General features: G+C 38.5%; 1 long non-coding RNA gene across 1 annotated transcript; it reads right to left on the reverse strand.

The window, feature by feature from the left end:
- Window positions 1-16,935: 16,935 nt before the first annotated feature.
- On the reverse strand, window positions 16,936-23,556 carry LOC308391826. The gene is made up of 4 exons (XR_013970701.1): window positions 23,450-23,556; window positions 21,692-21,724; window positions 17,483-17,642; window positions 16,936-17,263 (listed from the first exon to the last, which is right to left on the reverse strand). It is a non-coding gene; the product is annotated as an uncharacterized lncRNA (long non-coding RNA).
- Window positions 23,557-24,351: the final 795 nt, after the last annotated feature.

Genomic DNA, 24,351 nt, shown 5'->3' on the forward strand with positions numbered 1-24,351 from the left:
GTAAAAATACTGAAATTGTTACTTTACAGAATTGCTAGATGACCAGATGCTGGGGGCAGAGGAAGCATGTTCACTGCAGACCAAGTAACCCATATAGTCATTATGGCGATTGCAAATAATCCTATACTTGGAAATAAACACTTGTGTTTGTTTTGATGTGTTTGAATAAACACCAGTACTTGAAGTTTGGATCCCTCTATGCTTATGGATCTATGACAGAAGTATGAGCTCAAACTGACATAGCCTACCTTGTGCACAGAGAAAGCAAAAGCCAGATGTGTTTTGTATTCATACCATCAGTGTGCAGTTGGCGCATTGTGTGCTTAGTAGATGATGGCTTGTGTGTACTGTTTGATACGGAAACACCATTTTTACGAAGGTGTGAAGAGTTAATCTACCTGTGTTTCCTTTTGCAAGAGAACTACAATGTTTTGATGATTGGGTGACAGGTTTTCTTATTTGTGTGAAGAGTTTTGCAAAATTAGCCAATAGTTACAAAAAATGTGCTTAAGCAATCAGAAAAAACTGTAAAAGAGTGGAGCACCTGTGTTTAAAGGCACATTGTTAGAAATAGGTTTTAGAAATAAGTTCTCTTTCTTGGAGATCCCAAGGCCATATTTCATAAGCCCCATATTAAATCTGTTTCTCATTTCATGTATTCTATAAAAATTGTAAACATTAGTAGCAGAGATGGACCAATCCAATATTACCTATCGGTCAGATACTGACCCAAATTACTGGATCGGATATCAGCGAGAAATAAAAAATGTAATCCGATCCATTAAATATCAAAAAAGCACCTCACAAAACTTGCTACACGGCGTAACTCGGCTCATAACCGTAGCACGTGATAGAGCGCTGTGTGTATTTGTAGCCTCGCTACCAAATCAGCATATCATCTCTGAGGAAGTTATCCCAGAGAGAAGTAAAGCAAGTGTTTAAGTTCATCTCTGAATGTTTGTAAAGCATTCCCACGTTAAGCTTAACAACCGATATATGGAGCGACTGCCTCTCTCTCCCTCCCTTTCCTGCTGCTACTTCAATCGGGAAACTGCTTAATGATCAGCTGATCAGCTTTTCTGTTGCGAGTCCGTCTCTCTTCTTTGTTTTTGGCCCATTTTGCACCAGAAAGAGGAAACCAGCGGCTGAACAACAGCAGCACGTTTAACCTTGATAAGCTGTTTTTAGAATTTATTTACAGTTTTTTCTGATTGCTTAAGCACATTTTTTGTAACTATTGGCTAATTTTGCAAAACTCTTCACACAAATAAGAAAACCTGTCACCCAATCATCAAAACATTGTAGTTCTCTTGCAAAAGGAAACACAGGTAGATTAACTCTTCACACCTTCGTAAAAATGGTGTTTCCGTATCAAACAGTACACACAAGCCATCATCTACTAAGCACACAATGCGCCAACTGCACACTGATGGTATGAATACAAAACACATCTGGCTTTTGCTTTCTCTGTGCACAAGGTAGGCTATGTCAGTTTGAGCTCATACTTCTGTCATAGATCCATAAGCATAGAGGGATCCAAACTTCAAGTACTGGTGTTTATTCAAACACATCAAAACAAACACAAGTGTTTATTTCCAAGTATAGGATTATTTGCAATCGCCATAATGACTATATGGGTTACTTGGTCTGCAGTGAACATGCTTCCTCTGCCCCCAGCATCTGGTCATCTAGCAATTCTGTAAAGTAACAATTTCAGTATTTTTACATCTACGGTATTGGTGTGTTTCTCATTGGCATATGGCAGTGCTACAAATCTTTGTGCGAAGTGACTGTACTAACCGATTCTCATTTCAAAATGTCCTTATGGTACTTGCTACAGTGTAGCGGCTCGAGTTAGGCTGGACCCGTTGGCCAGCTACCCTCAGGGTCATTCCACGGTTGATTACATGGTCCACTATTGTAGCTCTGATGTCATCAGCAATTCTATTTCTTACTCTTCCTACCCTTCCTCTCCCCCCTCCTCATCTTCCTCTCCCTCCTCCTCATCTTCCTCTTGCTCCTCCTTGTCCTTGTCGTCCTCTTCATCCTACTTCTTCACCTCCACGTCCTCTTCCTTGGCCTCCTCTACTTCTCACTCTTTCTGCTCCCTCCATTGTACTCCGCACACACAGCTTACCTGTATTATAGTGCTTAGGCTGATTGCAAAGTGAACTAATTATCTAAAAAAGTTTTCACATGTGAAAGTGTGCCAGACAGTTGGCAAATTAGTGTTAATGATAGCCATACATGTGTATACTTTTGCTAGGAGTGTGTTGGAAATTTGGTAATTGAGTGTTGTGCAGTGAATTGTGCCTACCGTTTTGCAAAGTGTGTGTTACAAAATTGCAAACTGAGTGCAAAGCAGTTTTTGTGCTTTTAGTTTTGCAAACTCAGTGAGTGGTTTTGCTATAAGTCTGAATAGTTTTAGAGATTGTGCTACAGGAATCACAGTTGGGGTTTAAGCATTCAGAAAAAACTGTAATATTACTTTCTACACCAGGATCTTTTTCTACGTAGCTGACGGCTGTAACAGTTCAGGGGCGGATCTAGCAAAGTTTAGCCAGGGGGCCGATAGGGCATTAACAGGGAAAAGGGGGCACAAAGACATACTTTTCTTTCTTATTCTCATTTTAAATGTCTAGCTTTTAATAAATAATTATCTGACTCTTACACCCAAAGTTTTAATCTGATGTAAAATATATAGAAGTCCATTACTGTATATAGTAACTGTTAACTCTAATATACCCTAGTAAGCTAGTACTTTTTCCTTTGGGAAAGTACCATCTGTGAATTCTGCAATTCTGTTGAAGAAAGATGTTGAATCTATTTAATTATTCTTGAAAAGTAATTTATTTCTGTGCATGTTTCCACCTTCATCAAATTAAATTTGATTACATCGATTAAGCATCATGAGGTGGGGGGTGGTTCCCTATTTTTTATTTTTTTTTGCTGGGAGTTTGCAACCCTATTAGTTAGGTTGCTTAATATTTCTGCTAAGTACTCTTTAAAATACCAGAATAGGGAGGATGGTGCAGGTTTAAGTTTATTAGATTGATCACTGTTGCTGAACTATGACATATTTTGGACGCAGTGTATTTTTTACATACAGGTATAACAGAATAGCTTTAGTGTTGTTATTTATTTAAACTTGAGTATGAACTTATACAAAATGCAGCAAGATATTAAAAAAACAGTTTTATTGATTAAAAAACACTATATCAGATTCATATCGGTATCGGCAGATATCCAAATTTATGATATCGGTATCGGTATCGGACATAAAAAAGTGGTATCTTGCCATCTCTAATTAGTAGTAAATATCAGTTTTGCTTTTTACATTTTGCATTTTTTGTGCTATATTCACATTCACAGACCAATATGGAGTAGAATAAAAACTCATGCAAAGAGTTAATCAGGCATTCAGACTTCGAACCCTGCAGCACTTTGGTTTCTTCAGCTTGGTCGTTCCAAATGATCAGCAATGAGATAGTAACACTAAAACCTTTCTTTAGAACATGGTGATGAGTCCTATCAGCCTGGTGTCAATAATAATCCCGAAGAGATTAGGGCCAAGTCTGATGTCTGCTTTGACTTTGTATGCATTTATTCATTGCTCTGATGTAACAACTGAGCACTTTGATGCTCTGCACAGGTGGTGTGTGTGTGTGTGTGTGTGTGTGTGTGTGTGTGTGTGTGTGTGTGTGTGTGTGTGTGTGTGTGTGTGTGTGTGTGTGTGTGTGTGTGTGTGTGTGTGTGTAACTGGTCTTGATGATGATGATGATGATGCTCTATGTGATATGTGTGTTTAATTTGCTGATACTGCTTGTGCTGCAGGTCCAAATATGTCTTCTTTTTCTGGTCTCTCTAATTCTGCTCTTTGTGTTGGTAGTGTAAGTGTGGCTCACTCTCGCCAAGAGTGAAAGTGTTTGTACAACCCCAACAATGACAACAACAGCCTGCACTTCTCACTTATATTCCCTCCCCACTCTGTCAGTGGTGCCATGTCTGAGCATCTCTACCCCACGCTGCATACAACTTTGCTGTATTCAGACATTAACAGCTGTAAGTGCCTACATTTGACCAAACTAGATGGTTACTTGACTCATGGGTTTCATACAGATCCCTGAAAAAGACAGTGAATACTTTTCTTAATGCTAAAGTTAATTAGAAATGTTTTATATGAATGGTTTTTATACTAAAACATGTTAATAAATAGATAGTAAAATGTGATATGTTGCATAACACCAGTATTCATGTCACAAGCATATCTGAAACATATGGAACTTGTTGTATTTACCTACCAACACAAAAAAGCATGGACTATTAAAAACAAGATTACCACCACACATATTAATCAGCTGTGTAAAAGCTATCCTGCATTCTATATGGCACCAAAAAAAAGCATGCATTACATTGTTGAGAGCAGGTTGTGGGGAGGGCACTCTGAACCGGTCTTCAACAACAAAATATATATATACTGTTGCAGGTTTTCCACAAAGAACACCCTGAAAAATTGTCCAGGTGGTTCCTGAAACTGTCAAGAAATATCTTAGTTTGTTCTCTGTGATATAAATTGCCACCGAGTGCTGGCCAGGTAAACTAGAAGCGTCTCTGTTGACAACAGCCATGCAATTGTACGTCTTGGGAGCTGGTCACACCCTATAACACCCAGAAAATGTCTGCTCTTGATAATTCTTCTTTTACCAACACTGGTTAACTCCATAAATTGAATTAAAAAAAAAAAAACAGGGTAACATATGGGATTCATTGTGCAATGCATCAGATTTCTGAAACAAACAAATTTCCAGCTGCAAATCTTTTCTCATCATATTCAGAATATGTTCCTTTCTACTTAGGCCCATAATCCATGATAAGGGTTCAAACCAAATGATCTCTGGACGTTAATGTGTTCATTTATTAAAATGATACTAATGACAGTTCCAGGTAAAACTGAGGCAGAGTGATACAACACTGAAACAGCTGGGATTTAAAAATGCTTCATGCTCTACTTAAGAACAAGTTTTAATAATTAAAATTATTTTTTTCAAAAATAAAAGACACTCGGTTAAAAAAATCATTTATTACTGGTAAATCAGGGAAACAAATAACAACACTGTGTTTTTCCATATGAATGGATTTTGTTAATGTGTGCAGGATGTGTGCGCTGCTCAACCTCCATCAGTGGCGGATGAAACGATCAGCCTCGGTGGCAGAAGATATTTATGGCACATCATCAAGTTAGCGGCAGCAAACATGTCACTTTTATGGAGGGCTGAATTAATACGACTGTTGTTCAGGGATTTATGGATTCATCCTGCAGCAACTGTTTGTCCCAGCAGGTAGTAAAACTCACCACAATGTAATAATCCATATAAGATGTTCAACAGCAAGCTATAAAACTATAAACTGGTTGTCTTTGATCCACTGTTAGTGTCTGACAAAATGCATATGCTTCAGTTGTTTTCAGGTGTATATCCAGGCAATGCACACTTAAAATCCATTTTCTTCTAAAGTAAAATACACGTGATATTTGTACCTATTCTTTCCAGTAATAAGGATCAGTTGCAGTTTTTTTCTGATGTTTGAATTTTCTGTGTTTGTAAGATATTCCTGTAACTGATGTTAAAAAAGAAAAGCAGATCTAGAGCGGACATGAAAAGATCTGAAGAAGAGCCTCACATATGAGACCTCATATAAGTAAGTCTTGATGTGGGAGACTTTTGGTGTGTGGATTAAGATGTGCATTTTTGGGTCGTCTCTCCATCTATGAATCAGCCTTGAGGCAGCTACTGTTGTGATTCGGCCCTGTTCACAGAGAGTGAGAGAGCTGATGGTTTGACTAGTGAAGACGATGTGACGCAGCTACTGGAGATCATTTATTACCACAGATGCTTGCGGGATCCAATCAAAATGTCACAATGTGAAGGACGGAGCTGATTGATATGAATAACTATAGAATCACAAGATTTTCTCACCATGTGTTTCATGAGTTCTCCCAGAAAATCTGAATGTAAAGAAGGAGCAAAATCTTGGACAACACTCAGCTGTTATTTTACTCAAATGTGCTGAAAGCCTTAGCTTTACAATGTCTTAAGGCAGTGAAAAAAGGAAAGCTGAACAAAATAAAACAAGAAGACAGTGGATATTCAACGGGGTTAATATTTCGCCAATATTAGTGTCATGTCTGCCACAGCAGACGTGTGGAGGTGGAGGTTTTAGGACCCAAGGTGCAGGCACCTGAGATGCAAGTGAGTTTACTCATAAGGTGGTGATACAAACAGAAACAGGGAAGGTGTGGAAGGAAACTAAGCAAAACCTAAATGGGAAAAACTAACAAAACACAGAACTGAACAAGAGAGGCAGGGAAATGACGCAAGGAAAAATACAGATGAACCAGCACACAAGAAAACACAGGGCTTAAATACACACAGGGCAATCAGGGAATGGGAAACAGGAGGGAGACATGGCTGGGATTAATCGGACATAACGGGACTAGAAACACTAACGTAGAACTGGGACTATCAAAATAAAACAGAAAACAAGAGACAATTCACAAAAACGCAGACTTGACACTGAACTAAAAGGGACACATGGAAAACCTAAGAACTAGAAATCCCATAACAAAGAACTAGAGCACTAGAAATATAAAGAAAGAAGCTTAAATGACTAATAGTGATAACAATGATGAAAACCAAACATCAAATCAGAACGCAAGTCACATTTGACAGGGTTTAGGCAAGAGTTTTAACAGAATCTCTCCAGGCTGTCTTTTGTAGTTATTGCTATTAAGTCGGTGTTATATAAAATCTTAATTCATTTTTTTTTCTGCTTTTGTGTTTCAGTGTTTTTTAAAAAGTTCAAGTAAACTTTGAACACGATAGAGTTTGAGTGAGATCAGTGGGTAGATGAAAATTTATTCTAAAATCTGATCCTATGATGGTCTGTAAGTGAGTCTGTTAACTGCAATGAGATCATTTCCCCAGCAGTGATGCACACACTCCCTGTTTGTCTAACCCGACAACACACACGGTGAGTTTCAGATCAGCGTGCTGTTCAATAGAAAAGCATCTGAAGCTACTCTCTTGGCTCTCTACAGTACACCACGCCTTACTGAGAAAATAAAAAAATCAACCAGTGATCTGAATTATAATCACTTCACTGATGACTGAGTTTACGCACAAACTATTTCTGATTCAGAGTTTATTAAAGTTTGAACTGTATAAACATCACTGTCAAATACGGCGCACACCTCCTGTCTTCTTAATTTGTTCATCTCAGCAATTGGTATTTGCAGGTTTTGTGTAAGTGTGCATGTTTGAAGTCTCTGAACACACGATGCATATCAACGATCACACAGGAGCACCATGACAAATGTCGGTTTAAATAATGAACTCTGACAGATGGTTAGAGATACTGCAGCCTGTAAAATGCAGCAACATCTCCAGGATCCTCATCTAACTGTTCAAACAAATGCCGGTTTATACAGTGGGGCTTTACGCGAGTGGACTATGACACAAATTCCCAGCATGTTTTCGATACCGGGCTTCAGTAGATCTAACCACTGGAGTCATGTTAAGTGGCTGAACAGCAAGGGATCACCTTGGGAAATCAACTCAGTCGTTCACAATCTGGCTTTGTGCACATTTGTTTAAAAAGGTTGGGGGTGGCACCAATTGATTCATTTCAAATCTGGGTATATAGTTGGGAACTATCAAGCAGTCAAAAAGTATTTGCGGAAAAGTCCAGGCTAAAACCAATATAGTCGTCGCCGCCTTTCTAGGAACAAAATTAATTTGACTTTTTAGCACTGCAGGGCACAACCACATCTTACAATGATGAAATCCTGTCATGTCATGAGGGAATTGAAAGCAGCAACATGCTTTCTATGAGTTTACTCCCAACAACCCACTCCAGCTGTCACACTTCGAGTGTGAAGAAAAAAATTTAAATGGACAAAAAAGCCTCTCTGATCCAATAAACCCCTGTGTGGATGAACCTGAAGTGTTTCTTGAGACTGCTTTTTCAGTGAGCAACACTGCAGTGCAATCACAGCCGAGGCCTTGAAGAAATGTTTGGAGGATGTTTTATTGCAGGTGGAGGGTGCAGCCACCCCAAACATCACCTTGAGCAGATTTCTGATGGAAACGTCAACATTTGTCTTCTCTCTACCTTCAGTCGGTGTCCTGACACCATGCCGCTGTTCGCAACCTCGCCTCAGCTGTCCATCATGCTTGGCAGGGATATTATTGTTCTGACCCAAGTAAAGCCAAGTCGTTCTGATGACTGATGAGCCTTCCCGATCAGACAGGACCAGTGGCAACAGAAGAAAGCAGTGCTCTGGAGAAATGAAAGTGTGGACATCAGAGATAAAATGCTGTCTGCCTGCTGTCAGGCACTTTTCAACGCCCAAAAGTAATGTCTGATGAGAAACTACAGAAAATTTTAAAGGATTTTGAAAAAATTATAAGCTGTTTTATAACAGTATTATTTTATTAACGTCTTCACTGATGATACAGATTCTCTATCTTATTTAATGTCTGTAGTGAAAAGGGGGGAAAACAAAAATTATAAGATAAAAAGGTAAGATTATACAAATTCTGTACAGCATGTCTTAATTTGCTCTTTTTTAAAAAAAAAAAAAAAAAAAGCAAAATAAAGCATTAGACAGTGTCTTGAAAACCTGACTCCTATTATATTTCACAAAAGTTTGTGTGGCTCCAGATTAATACCCAGTGAGTCCTATTTGCTTTAATTAGGAAACTGGAGCAATGGTTAACTTGTCAATATAACAATGACCTGGTGTACACAGACTTCACAAAGAAAAATTAGAGATGTCTGCTGCCAAATGGGTTTCTACAAAGTTCTGCATTAAAGAGATTTAAGTGTTAGAGTAGTATCAAACTTTAGTACTGTATGAACATGTTTTCATTTAATTATATATATTTTAATTGAATCTAGACTGAAGATAAAAGCAATTTAAATATAACCGATACCACAGTAGCTTCCATTGTCCACAACCAGTGAAGATAAATTACCAATGGTCAGAATTTCTAACACACAGGTGTCCCCATCAGATTTTAAGCAGCAGTTTTGTAAATGAGGAGCCACAGCATACGTGGCCCCAAGCTCTTTAATAAAATGAAGCTGGCTAATAAATTAAGCTTAATAGCTCACTATTTATATCAGACTAATGTGGCATAATGAGCTAACCCCTCAATTACAGCATGTTTCATTATATAACTGAATGTTCATTTTCATTTCATTGGATTCAGAGACTCAGGGAGGAGAGTTCAGCCTGTGGGATAAATCACTGGAAGTTTAAGAATTACTAGCATAAGTCAAAGTTTCACGGCAATACAAACACAGAAATTCAAACTCTAGTTACTCTAGGTCATTCATATACAGTTCTGTATGTGAATAACTAACAATTTTATCTTTGGACCACTTCATCAAAATGCCAGCTTAAAACAGAACTAAATGTTTGCAGTCAAGTAGCACACTCTGTACAGTAATAGAGGTTATAGCAGTCTGATTTAGGAAGAAGGAGCAAGATTTATTCAGATACAAACGTTTGTACAGACAGAGCTAACTATAAATGCAGGAAGAGATACAGGCTCCAGTGAACATATAGCTCTTCACTGACGAGCTGGCCTACTCCACCCACAGCAGCATTTCCACCTGGGCTAAACTTAGCAGAACAGGATCAGCTCTTCCACATTGTCATAGCTGATAGTGAAGACGCCAAGAAGATCAGAGATACAGGTCTGAGTTCAGGTCCAGAAGATTCACAGAAAACAAAACTGAAATTTATTAAGAGCCTCAAATGAAGACTTTGGTTCAGAAAAAGCTTCTTTTTTTTCTTTTTTTTTTGCTTTTTGTCACTTTAGAGGAGCAGACACCAGCCTTGTACACATAATTTCACATACTTTCAAGTTGCCCTGGTGAACTTTTTAGAAAAAACATTGGGTATTTAGACGCAGGGGAAACAAAACTACCCATCTTGAGTGGTGTTTGTGAAAGAAAGACCTTGTTAGAGGTGGTGAGGCCGAGCAGAGGGTCAAGCTCTCTGTGTTAGGAATGTTTGTGCCTGTTGGAGGTATTTCCCCTCTTTGTTGTGATCAGTGTTGGGTCATTACTCAAAAAATAATGTATTGCACATATTACACAGAATACTTTTCTTAAAATAATGCAGTATGTTAATGAATTACTCCCAGGAGAAACTAATTCACTATAATACTTGTTGCATTACCTGTCTTATAATTATCAGTTAATAATATAAACCTATAGGCTACAGTCCCACACAAGTAACTGTTTTATTTTTCCACACTGACTTTAAGTTGTTAGAAGTTAGGGCTGCTTTCTCTGACACACTTCTCACACTCCATCACATCGGTTTTCTCATGTCAGCCTAATCGCAAAACAAATGTATTACTTGTAACAAAGTTATTCTACAAGGGAGAGAGTGAGTATAACCACAAACCCACAAATGTTGATTCATAAAATCATGCATGCTGCTCAGAGTAATGTCAAGCCTGACAGTGAATAACCATGGTTACAGAGGGATACTCCATGTTTCACTCAGAAGTTCTGATGACTCACAATAAAAGATCTAATGTTGATATGACCATGCAAAAATCATGAGTGTATCACTGAAACCTAGTAAAATATGTGGTGTATGTACAGTCAATTACTTTTTTAAAAAAAAATAGGAAAAACCGTGCGCACTGTGTCACTAATGATACAGTATATTAAAATTTTCAAAAGTGAACGAATGCTTCATTTGAGTGTATTTTGTGTAATTTCCCCTATTTACACTTTGCCGTGCTATTTAAAGATACGCATCATGATTAAAATGGTATAAATGGAGAGTGATTGTTAACCCCCCCCCAAAAAAAAACAGCAAAATTAAATGAAAAACATGAATTAACTAAATATATAGCGATGTGCCTGCAGACCGACAGGTGGAACGGGCGCAGAACACATACTGCAGTGTTCTGCTGCATGTTAGTCAGCAGAACGCTGCCTAACATCTGTGGCTGCATTAAATATTGCAGCTGGGATTCAGTAGTGGCTCTAATGACTATTTTGCTCCAATAAAAAGCAGAGACAGAGGACGTGAGTTGCGCTCGACTGCAGGCTCTCCCTCGCCTGTTTACTACACAGAAGTTTACATCTTTGGTTTCTGTTCATTTACACATTCGTTCATCTTTTCTCCACACATTCCTCTTCTAACAAAAGGATCACATTCAGTAAGGTTCACATTTTAAATCCCCTTGGTTTCCTTGTGTTTTTTATGTATAAGTCGATGTCATCCAGGGAAGGACGGACGTTGTTTTGCTGTGCTGTATTTTAATGTGAAGTGTACATATTTATTTTTTATATTGCATGCATTGGTTATATTTTTGTGCAGTGTTTTATTTAGTTTGCATGTTTTAGTTGCCGGCAAATTGTCCTGGAGAGACTCCGCCTTTTCCCCCGTTTTTACTAATTGGACACACCTGAGAGAAAAGAAAAGGTAATTTACAGAGTGCTCAAGGACACATAAGAGGTTTGGAGCCGGTGTTCAACGAAAATGTAACACGGAGAATGCGAGACAGACAGAGGAAAGACACAGACGATCAGAGGGGAGAGCGAGAGACGATCAGAGAGTAGAGATGATCAGATGGAGCAGACGACCAGCGACTGGGAAGAGAGATTACCAGCGACTGGAAAGGGGAAACGATCAGAGGAAAAAAAGGCAGATGACCAGCGACTAGGGACGCGTAGCGGCAGTCTGGTGGCAATAACGACAAGAGCCAGCTCGTGCACTGCGGGAGAACAGAAGCAGTGAGACCGCGGTGCCGATTGCAGTTTGAGGAAGCGGCGGGCGGAGTTGAGAGCTCTGCCCACCCGGGTAAGTCTTTGACTTATCCTTTTTATAAAGTAAACTGCCAAAGGAATAGTGACTGCCGCTCCCTCCCTTTCTTCAGTGCACCAGGACGTGGAATGCGGGGAGGAAGGCGAGGACTCCGCTGGGTTTCCCTCTTTTAATACTACGCTGGACCTCTTAGTTTTCTGTGACTTTTAGGCCGTGGTGGATTCCACTGGACTTTTAATGTTGTGTGTTATTGATTTTTATTGTGTGCTTTCCCTTGGCGGCTCCACTGCTCTGCCCGTTTTGAGGAAGGTTTCCTTCCTTTTAAAAAACACAAACCATCTTGGAAACATAATCAGCCTTTCCGCTCCGGTGTCACATAAATGGCGTTGTCGACAGGATCCGGAGCCAGAGCAGTTGGGGTAGCTGGGGGAATAGCAAAGATGATGTATGTGTATTCTGGTGCCCCGGTATGTTTGAAGTTTAAAGGGTTGGACAAAAGAAGAAGATGGAGGATGGATTGTTGGAGCCAAAGCTAAGGACCCCTGAGCAGATGAGTATGGACAGTGTGCACAAGTATGAGTGTTGGCCACACCAAGAGTGAATGGAGAACGTCCAACCGAGGTTGTCATGGGAGACCAGCTGCAGGCTTGCGGGAGGTGGGGTAATGATTTGCTGCTAGGCAGCAGTGCTTGGGATTAAGCACGAGACCCAGGTTAGGCCTGGAAGTATCCCCACGGGAGCAGCCGGGTGCAGTGTAGGACCTTATGGCTTCCGGGTAGCTATGCTACGAGGACGTGAGAGTGATTGCTCGTTTGTGGCCTTGGACTGAATGGTGCACTTTTTTTATATTTTTGCTTGGGGGTAGAAGATGGAACTGGACTCCAAGAAAGCTTCATGACTGGAAGCTGGGTTTTTACCTCTTACTGACTGTGTGTCACCTCACCAGAGCGTTATAGAGAGAGCATTAGCAGGGACTGCTAATATTTTAGTGTGGGGGGATGTCATCCAGGGAAGGACGGACGTTGTTTTGCTGTGCTGTATTTTAATGTGAAGTGTACATATTTATTTTTTATATTGCATGCATTGGTTATATTTTTGTGCAGTGTTTTATTTAGTTTGCATGTTTTTAGTTGCCGGCAAATTGTCCTGGAGAGACTCCGCCTTTTCCCCCGTTTTTACTAATTGGACACACCTGAGAGAAAAGAAAAGGTAATTTACAGAGTGCTCAAGGACACATAAGAGGTTTGGAGCCGGTGTTCAACGAAAATGTAACACGGAGAATGCGAGACAGACAGAGGAAAGACACAGACGATCAGAGGGGAGAGCGAGAGACTATCAGAGAGTAGAGATGATCAGATGGAGCAGACGACCAGCGACTGGGAAGAGAGATTACCAGCGACTGGAAAGGGGAAACGATCAGAGGAAAAAAAGGCAGATGACCAGCGACTAGGGACGCGTAGCGGCAGTCTGGTGGCAATAACGACAAGAGCCAGCTCGTGCACTGCGGGAGAACAGAAGCAGTGAGACCGCGGTGCCGATTGCAGTTTGAGGAAGCGGCGGGCGGAGTTGAGAGCTCTGCCCACCCGGGTAAGTCTTTGACTTATCCTTTTTATAAAGTAAACTGCCAAAGGAATAGTGACTGCCGCTCCCTCCCTTTCTTCAGTGCATCAGGACGTGGAATGCGGGGAGGAAGGCGAGGACTCCGCTGGGTTTCCCTCTTTTAATACTACGCTGGACCTCTTAGTTTTCTGTGACTTTTAGGCCGTGGTGGATTCCACTGGACTTTTAATGTTGTGTGTTATTGATTTTTATTGTGTCTTCCCTTGGCCAAGGTTGTTTTAATTCATTTTATATTTTTAACTATTTAAACATAATAAATTATATTTTTAATTCTAGTTTTGTTTCGTGTGCTTTTCCCAAAAGCACTGCTCTGCCCGCTTTGAGGAAGGTTTCCTTCCTTTTAAAAAACACAAACCATCTTGGAAACATAATCAGCCTTTCCGCTCCGGTGTCACATCTACAAAATAAAAATCCCTTATAGGTCCTCTTATTTATAACAAATCTGTAACTAAATTCTGCTGCTGTCTAGCTTCAAAAATGTGTCTGTGCAGTAGCGTTAACACTGCGATTAACCTGCTAAGCATTACCGTTGTAACGTTTCTTTATATCGTAACACGTGCAACAATACATCACAACAGGAAATAATAAAGAAATATATTCCACAATCTCCCAAAATTCCAAATATACGAGACTCTGTTTACATGTAGAAGCATACTGAGTGAGATCTAGGTTACGTAGAACTCATGTTAATCAGATAAATAGAACTATATTAATCCCTTGGGTTTGTTTCTCCGAGAAATTCAGTAAAATGAAATGTCCCAATGACGGTGCACCTCTCTGCCGTGACCCGGATTCGAACCGGGGTTGCTGCGGCCACAACGCAGAGTACTAACCACTATACGATCACGGCGAGCTAACCGGGACGCAGTCACGCACTTATAAAACTTTTAGTGACTTCAGGATTAAAGGTGTGTCCAGGAGCTACATTTGCCACAAAATAAAACATACGCAGTACTGCAAGTGGAAAACAACTCGCACTACAACTGGCAGGAAAGTTCTTGTTCAGTCCATCAGACTAACACACAAGAAAAGGTTTTAGGCCTTTTATGTGCATTGCAATTAGTTAGCGCACGCTACTAACCTGTTTTATACAGAAAAGGCAGAGACAGGGGAAGAGCTGCGTTCTGTCTGCAGGCTCTTCCTTGTCTCAAGCTGGTTTTATGATAGAGCGAGCGTGTCTGCTGTCCGCTCCACTCCATACATTCTGTATTTAAGTAGAAGTACAGACACTTGTATTAAAAAACACTCAATTGAAAGTTGGAGTACTGATTCAACTTCTTTATTCAAGTAAAAGTGAAAAAGTACATGCTGCAATGTACTCAAACTAAAAAGTAGCTTCTTCAAGGACAATTCTACCATCTATTTTATGCACAGGTGACTGGAATTTCTGCCATATTAATATAATACAAAAATAATGTTAGTATCCTAACATTAGTATCCTAACATCCTAAAAGATCCTCAGGATTTTCTACACAGGCGCTGTGGAGAGCATCCTCACACAGAACATGACATCGTGGTTTGGGAACAGCTGTGTGAAGGACCAAAAAGCTCTCCAGAGAGTGATCCGTACAGCAGAACGCTGCTGCAGGATTGCTCTCCCCCCGCTTCAGGACACCTACACCAGGAGATGCCGGACTAGAGCAGCGCAGATACTGAAGGACCCGTCCCATCCAGGCAACAAACTGTTCCAACTTCTGCAATCTGGTAGAAGGTTCCGCATCTTCCGGGCAAGGACAGAGACTCAAGAGGAGCTTCTATCCCCAAGCCATCCGTGCCCTAAACACACACACCCGCCCTCTCACATCATCTATAATTGACTGAGACAGGACTCTTCCAGACACTAAACCAAGGCACAATGTACATTTCAATTCCTTTAATTTTAAATATGTTTATATTGTCTATCCTGTAAAATAGTCAGATGTCTATTCATATTAATGTACAGAATTCACCTGCTTGCTGCTACTACTGCAAATTCACCCAGTGTATATACTATATATATATATATATATATATATATATATATATATATATATAACCTCTTTATCCTGCACAAAACTACCCAGTATTTTCATGGAACATTTGAATAACACAAAGTTAGTATATAGTTAGTATAGATTCACAATATATAATATACAAGTCCATTATGTGATTAAAAAGGACATTATTTATTATTATATATCTTTAAGTCTGCAGTTTAGCTTAGTGTCACTAAGCAGTCCTTACCATTAAACCTAACCTCTCTTACCCAGCCAACATTTATATGTGGGGCCCATATGGTTTGGAAATGGGCTGAAAAATGGGCCCCATATAGGATTGTCCGCGGGTTCCGTAATGGCCCCATATTAAATGCCCATATAGGTGTTATGTTAGGAAAATCTGGGAACTAAATGGGCCCCAACTGGGAAAAGTACACAGAAACCCACCTGGGCCCCATCTTTCAAGTTTTTGTGGGTACCATGTAGGCACCACATAGGCTAAAAAAGTGGGTTTTAAGTGGGATTGTCCGCAGGTTCCATAATGGCCCCATTTTATAAGCCCATCTCGGTGTTATATTGGTAAAATCTGGGAACTAAATGTGCCCCAACTGGGAAAAGTACACAGAAACCCACCTGGGCCCCATCTTTCAAGTTTTTTGTGGGTACCATGTGGGCACCACATAGGCTAAAAAGTGGGTTTTAAGTGGGATTGTCCGCGGGTTCCGTAATGGCCCCATTTTATAAGCCCATCTCGGTGTTATATTGGTAAAATCTGGGAACTAAATGGGCCCCAACTAGGCAAAGTACACAGAAACCCACCCGGGCCCCACCTTTCAAGTTGTTTTGTGGGTACCATGTGAGTACCACATAGGCTAAAAAGTGGGTTTTAAGTGGGATTGTCCGCGGGTTCCATAATGGCCCCATTTTATAAGCCCATCTCGGTGTTATATTGGTATAATCTGGGAACTAAATGGACCCCAACTGGGCAAAGTACAAAGAAACCCACCCAGGCCCCACCTTTCAAGTTGTTTTGTGGGTACCATGTGAGTACCACATAGGCTAAAAAGTGGGTTTTAAGTGGGATTGTCCGCGGGTTCCATAATGGCCCCATTTTATAAGCCCATCTCGGTGTTATATAGGTAAAATCTGGGAACTAAATGGACCCCAACTGGGCAAAGTACACTGAAACCCACCTAGGCCCCATTTTTCAAGTTCTTAGTGGGTACAACATGAGGAAAACATGAGCTAAAAAGTTGGAATGGCATTAGCAGTGGGTTCTGTATTTGCATCTTATTTCTAGTTTGAATTGCCTAAGTTCTGGCACTGAGTGGGCCCCATGTAGTAAAACAGTCACAAAATCAATTTTTCAGACGGCTAATACGGGTTCTGTGACACAAAGACACCAAATATATTAAAGCTGACCGCAAACAAAATCTAGTTTGTAAATAAAACCATTTCAAAAATCACGAGGGTACACAAAACAACATTTTTCACATTTATTTTGTCCAACAACTGTGATTTTACGTAACTGTATTCCAAAGTGCGTAAACGTTTAAAAACTAGAAATGTCAAACTACAGCAAAATTCCTTAGATATTTGGAACTGTAGCAACATGGGGAAAAAGTCAGATGGAAAACTCAAAAGCTTATCTTGAATCAGCAGGGTTTGTTTTTTTACAGAGCCGTAAGTCTATTTTGTACCCTTGCAGCCCTCGGTCCTCCTCTGTCTTTAGCTCCACTGAACCACTTGGACAGAGCCTTCTCTGCTTCTTGCAAGTTGACTTTTGATGTTAAATAATTCTTCAGTGCCTCTGCAAATGAAGAAGAAGAAAAACGGGCAAGCCAAAGTAAAGTTAATCTTAGCTTACTTCATTTGGTGATGATTTTCAAAGAACAATGTTTATTTCACTTTATTGCCTCAAAAAATATATACAAATTGCATGATAACCAATCTCAGTTACACTTTCAAACACTTTATTAAAAAAGTTTAGTTTTCTAAAGTTCAAATGTCTCAAGTGAAACTAACTTACCATACACAACATTAAAAAGACGCAAATCTCTGAACTTTTTTTCCCCATGTCGGCCAAGCATGTTGTACTCCACAGCCAGCTCAGGTGATATGAGGAATTTCATCATCCTTCTTGTGGCATCGTCTACACTTGTTTCCCCTGTATCTGCTACCATGGCAACCTGAGGGGAACATACAAAAAGGACAGATTAGATACTGGCATCTGGTTAGGATGCCTCCCTGGTGAGGTGTTTTGGGCACGTCCCACCAGGAAGAGACCCAGAACACCCAGGACATGCTGGAGGGACTATGTTTTTCGGCTGGCCTGGGAATGCCTTGGGATTCCCCCGGAAGAGCTGGGCCAAGTGCCTGGAGAGAGCGAAGTCTGGGCCTCTCTACTTAGTACCGGATTGGGTCGAGGGGCAGCAGCCTAAGCTTAAGATAATGGACCGGAATGGAGGATAAATGGACACTTTACATATTACTTAATGTTTACTGTGTGGTGATAAAAAAAAAAATGGTAGTAAACACAAGCTAAACTAAAAAAATTAATTCCGCTTCCTTAACCCTTTATCCCCAATAATGTTACGCAGGATAACTGGTAGGTCTGGTAGGTTTTTTCCTCTACTGTATACTATATGAATGTAATCAAGGATTAATAACAGAAAGAAAAAAGAAATTGAAATTTTGCCATTTTTACTAAAGGCAATCAAAATGTACATGAATAAAATATTTAAATTAGTCAATTCAAATTAATAACTCTAAAACACTGAACAAAATTAAGTATTTGACCCTGTGGTTTATTTTCGGACATCTCTTTTCTTCTAAAAGTCCAGGCGTGTTGGGCCCCTGGCAGAGCTCAGGTTTGACGAGACAGGTTTGGAAAAACCTGTCGCTGGCGACTTTTTGGGGGCTAAAGGGTTAAAATAAATAGGAATTGGCCAAAATTTGTATAAACTATGAAATAGCAGAACAAAAGTAAAAAAAAAAAATCTTTATCTGTTATCAGAATCAAATATTTGATTAGAATAAAAAATTTAACTTTCTGGAAGATTTCTCGTTACATCTGTCATAAAAGTAACAACATCTCAGAAAAGAAACATGATAGCAACAGAAAAATATGATAGCAGTGTGATGTGATGGTCCCTGGCCAGATTTTTACACATATTATAAGCCCTGTGACACAAAAACCACAGAACTCTGACACGCACAGACTGTTTTCCTTCGTGCTAATGAAGAAAAATGCTGGTCTGGTATGTAAAAGGGAATTTATTCTTCCAGGACCTGAAGCTCCGTAATGCAGCCCTCCAACAGCCAAACCTATCTGTTCTCTGATTGTCTTGATGCATGCTCAATCATCCAGGTAAGTAAATCTCCAAAAGTTGATTCTGTTCATCTGGACGTAGCGCTTGCAGCATTTTCTCCCACTGAAAATGCTACGTCCAGATGAACAGAATCAACTTCTGGAGATGTTCTCTGATTGGATTGTTTAATTGGTGATTGACATGAAATTGACCAATCAGCTGAAAGGAAGAAAAATAGGGTCAAAATTTGGATGTGTAAGTATAAATCCACACACAGCCAGGAAAGCCGAGCGCAGAGTTGTTTGTAGCACCAATTCAGCCAGAGTGGAGCCAGATGGATTTTCCATCCATCCACACTGTAAAGTCTATAGACCAGCAAGTGATAAATTAACAGTGTTGTTGGTATTTTCTAAAACAGTTGTATGCAATAGGAATTGCTGTTTATAGTCCTCCTGTATATCTGCATGTTCCCTCCCAATTAAAACCTGTGATAATGGAGATTCAAATTCATGTCATACCTATACCAACAGTTATCAAGTATCCAGATCGACCTTTACTGATGTGCTCTGTCAGTGCGCCCCAGGGCAGCTGTGGCTACAATGTAGCTTGCCATCGCCAGTGTGTGATTGTGTGTGTGAATGGGTGAATGACTGAATGTAGTGTGAAGCGCTTTGGGGTCCTTAGGGACTAGAAAAGCGCTATAAAAATGCAGGCCATTTACCATTTAAAGGAAAATTGTTATTTCCATGTATTTTCCTGTTCTGCCTTCAACTTTGAGGACTTCCCCCCACATTTCTAGTTGTGACAGTGCACCTACAACAAAAAAAATCTGCTGTGATTTACATTTGTTGAAAGAGCAATTTTGTAAAATAGTCTATTTTTGTATGCACAGTTTACAAATCTGTCCTGTACAGCATGGACTGATTGCATGCTAAAAAGTTGTTGCTTAAAAATAAAACAATAAATTTTTAATTAATAACATCAGCAGAAAGCCTTGTTATTAATTAGATGTACAATTTCTATAGAATACGAAACAACTCAGTTCATTTTTGATCATATCAATACCAGCATATTACACAACTAGTGATGGGATTTTCGTCTTTTTTTAGAAAGCCGGCTCTTTCGGCTCCCAACCGGCTCTTCAGGTTGTTTTGTTGCTTTAATTAATTTATTATTAACAACAATATAAAATTATGAACAAAAGGAATTACTAATGTAAAAAAAGAAATGTGGTTTTATTTATATATGTTTATATATAAATATATATGGTGGCCCCTAGAGACAAAGCATGTACAAACTCCAAAACCCATTTCTAGCGTCAACTGAACTTCCAAAACAGAGCTATCTAGATCACTTAATTTACACAATTGAAATCATATGTGTATTTTTTGTGTATTTATACACAAGCACTCATATATATTCATAAAAAATTCCAAAAGCTGTTCATTTACCTGTTACTACCACACACCAAATCCGGTCGTTGGTACTTCCTGGCTTGTGTAGCCACTAGGTAACAAAATCTCAACACTGTGCCTAGCATCCTGGAGCACTTCTGTTGTGTTTTGTACGTGCTTTGGAGTTTGTACGTGCTATGGAGTTTTTACGTGTTTTGGGGTTTGTACGTGCTTTGTCTCTAGCAGCCACCGTAAATATACTTTTATTTATTCTCTCCACATAAAATGTAATAAATAAATCATATAATACAAAAAAAAACAACTATTTACATTTCAACTTTTAACTATTTAAATTTTCAGCTTTTTCCTTTTAAACAAATTTAAAGTGAAACAACACAAAACACTGCAAACCACAACACAATTAAATATAAATTATAATATGAAAACAAACAGAAGATGCACATTCTCTGTCATATGGGCCTGCATGAATAAACTTTCTGAATCCTTTATCATCCGCAATTGAAAATAGTTGTGGATGATTACTATACCTTTCTAATGTGACGTTGTTGTCCCTGGCTCTCTTTCTCTCTCTCTCCCTCCTGCTCTGTTACTGTGCTACTGCGTGTGTAACAACCGCCCCTCCCCCCTCTTCCCAGCGCAAAGCACAAGGCTCGCATGCGGAGTGAAGCGGAAAAAAAGTGCGAGAGAGAGGGTGAGAGAGAGAGAAAAAACACGCTTGTGACGTTCACTTCAAAGAGCCGTTTCGTTTTGACCAACACATCACTAACAACCATGATGAAAAACGCTCATCTGCTTCCATCACCATCAGCTGATTAACATTGAGCTGCTGCAGTCAACACCATCAAACTAATTTAGTGTTTAATGTTATGTTATTGAATGCTTTTATTTTTAAATCTTTACCAGCGCTTAAAGACTGTAGATGTTCACACCTGGTGTTAGAAAACCGAGCTCACTGCAGTATTTTTTTTTATAACAGGAAATTTAAATTTTTATTGGTTACCGTGTTTATTACCACTTTTATCAGTAATGTACTTCCTATAAAATATGGATTTGATAAGTTACCGGTTTATTGAAATCAGCTAGTGAACACATCGATCACTTTATTGAACTACACGCCTTACACTCTTGTGAGCTCTGGTTACTAACAGCAGGTGTGAATGTTTGGAGTCCAAAACGCAGATAAAGATTAGAATAACAAGGCAATGTAAAATCAGTTTAATGCAGTTGACAGTAGCAGCTCAGATGGAAATCAGCCAATTGTGAGGAGAGCAGAGGACCAAAACTGTCAGAGTTGTGGGTCAAGTGAAGAGAACACTGTTGGCATTATTGTTAGCATAAAAGATGAAAATTAAATAAATGTTAAATTTTAAAATAGATCATTGCCTCCTGTGCCTAAATAAATATATATACTTAATACCAATAAAAAAAAAAGGATGCCCCAAAGACCATCACTTTTCAAAAATAATAATAATAATAATAATAAGTAATACAAATAATATGAAAGTTACTTACATGTCAAAGATGGTGCTTGTGATCTTGAAGAATCTAAACGTGATAAGGAAATGAAAGAAAGTGCATGAGAAAATACAAACATTTTTGTTTTTTCCCAGGATAATTCAATAAAAAAGATTCTCTTACTAATGCACAAAATGAACAGTGTAATTAAAAGTTTGAAAGGCACTGCATGTGTTTATATGATAAACTGACTAATTCAAGCAGCAAACACTAGCAATGCAAAAATGTATCTAACTAGCTGACAGACTTTAAAGTCACAGGAAGATATATCAAAATGGTGACTTATGCCAGAACAAATGACTTGACAGACATAAATCCTAAATTCCTTTAAGTAAAAAAGGAATTACTTTTTTATAAGTGGTCCCTAGTGGTTTTCAAATTATTACATGGCTTGTTAATTTTTTATTAAATTATTAAGAAGCCAGATGAGTTCAAAACATTTACAAATTACTATAAAGCACTATCCAAACTTCAAATCAAGTGGCAAAATCTCCAAATTAAAAGTACTCGCAAACTATAAAAATTTGATTATACTTAAAAATATGCAAAAACTAATTTAGTGGAATTTTTACCTGCTCAAGAATACATTGAACATGCAATATTTAATTGAAAAGAACAAAATTTGTGTACTTTTAGAAAGGATTATTAAATATTTGGGGATACTAGCCATAAAGAGGGTCTCGTACATTTACGGGCATCTAATTTCCTGGATTTAATGGTTTAAAAGTTTAATAGGTCTTTGAAGTTGATAATAAAATTGAGTCCATTATTAGCAAAAAGAATTAAAAAAAAAAAAAGAGCAAAAAAATGCTTAATATATAATAATTGTTTTAAACTTAAGCTTTGTAATTGTAGCAGATTTCATTATGTCTGTAATTTTTTATTTAGCCCCACAGTAGTAAAAGCCATAAATGGGAGTTAGATTTATTACTAGTATTTTACACAGCATTCAGCTATAATAACATGTTCTGCATTTTCCTACTTCACCATCTGATCTGAACAGCTGCACTCTCTTAATTAATTAATGACCTAACATTTCTCAGTAACCAATAACTAGATGGAACAGCACAGTATCTAAGAGAGTGATCAGACAGTGTTTGAGCTAAAGACGCTGTGTGTTTCTTTTGGGGGCTTTTTACACACTGATCCACCACCGTTTTCCCATAGTACAATGCATATCTGGTAACATTACCGTATTCAGATCAGAAAACCGTTTCAGCTGCAGGCATCTACTCCTGTAATTTAAACAATCACCTTGCTACACTGCACATGAATATTACGTAACATGGTATGACTAGCTCATGTTCAGACATTTAAGATACTGTTCAGCCATTTTGTTTACTGGGTAGTGCATAATGGCCGAGTTAGCTGAGCAGGAATCCACTAAAGCCAAAAAAATAATATAATTTTTTTTAATTAATTACAAAAACCTTATAGGAAAACCCAAGAAACAGTTGCAGAAGCACAGAAAAAAACTGCCGTGTACGTTATAGTGTGTAAATTCAAAAACTGTATAGAGAGAATGGTGCAATGAAAACAGAATAAGATAAGATGAACTTTATTGAGTAGAATATAGGCAGTAAGAGTTTTTTAATTAACTTTAAATTATGTTTGCCAAAGACAATGCAGCAAATTAACCCAGTTCTACCTGCTAGCTAAAGATGTTATGCTTCTCCCCCTTATACCGTTTAGGACGACTACAGAAAGTTACTAAAATAACCATTGATGAAAACGTATCAAACTTTAAGTATTTACCTTTGTCATAGTTTTCGATTCTTTGGTATCCTTTTGTCCTCCACGTTCTTAAACACCAGGGAGAGAAAAGGCGCTACAGACGAAAGACCGCGAAGACTAGACGCTAGGCGGTGCAATCTGCTCCTCCCTCTTTTTAAACGAGCCAATAGGAGCTGCTCACATTAAAAACAACTTTATTTAAAAAGTCGTTTTACACCTGATACAAAAATTTTAAAAGTCAAACAATGCACAAGTTTAAAAGAACAATTTTATTTTTAAAAGTTTTTTAAGCATAGGGATGGTTAATATGTTTTAAAAAGTAATATATAATATTTATCAAAAAGTGTCACCCAAATCAACATCATAATAAAAATATAATTAATAAAAATATAATAATGATAAGAAGAAGAATAACAGTTTACCTAAAAGCTCTTCTAACATTAGACTGGTTTTGAAAAGTTTCAATAGTGTCAATACACCATAAGGACAAGGGAGTTTCACAGTTGAAGTGTGACTGCTTGAAAGACCCCATTCCCTCTCCTTTCCACTAGTTCAAAGAAAATATAAATTATTTCTGGTTATATAATTTGAGGGCACAAGTTTGAAGAGTAACATTTTAACAGATCGGTAATATACTTCAGGAGCTTTACTGGATCTGATTAACCAAAACTTCCATCTTCCATGTAACTAACTGTCTTTTCTCTAATACAGTAGAGTGTGTCTGATCTACTAAAAATCCTCAACTGCATGTTTGCTCAAGTAAATAGTCTTAATTGTTTGAACAACCAGTAATCCTTAATTTGCAAATGCCAAATCTGGATTTTGTCTGTGTAATTCACTTTTATCTTAGGTTTTTTATTCGTATTTTTTGCTTTTCTTTTTTTCTACTCTTGTGTCCGTTTTAATCACTTATTATTGCTGCT

The sequence above is a fragment of the Rhamphochromis sp. 'chilingali' genome, assembly GCF_963969265.1.
Source record: "Rhamphochromis sp. 'chilingali' genome assembly, chromosome: 2".
In the NCBI taxonomy this organism is placed as follows: Eukaryota; Metazoa; Chordata; class Actinopteri; order Cichliformes; family Cichlidae; genus Rhamphochromis; species Rhamphochromis sp. 'chilingali'.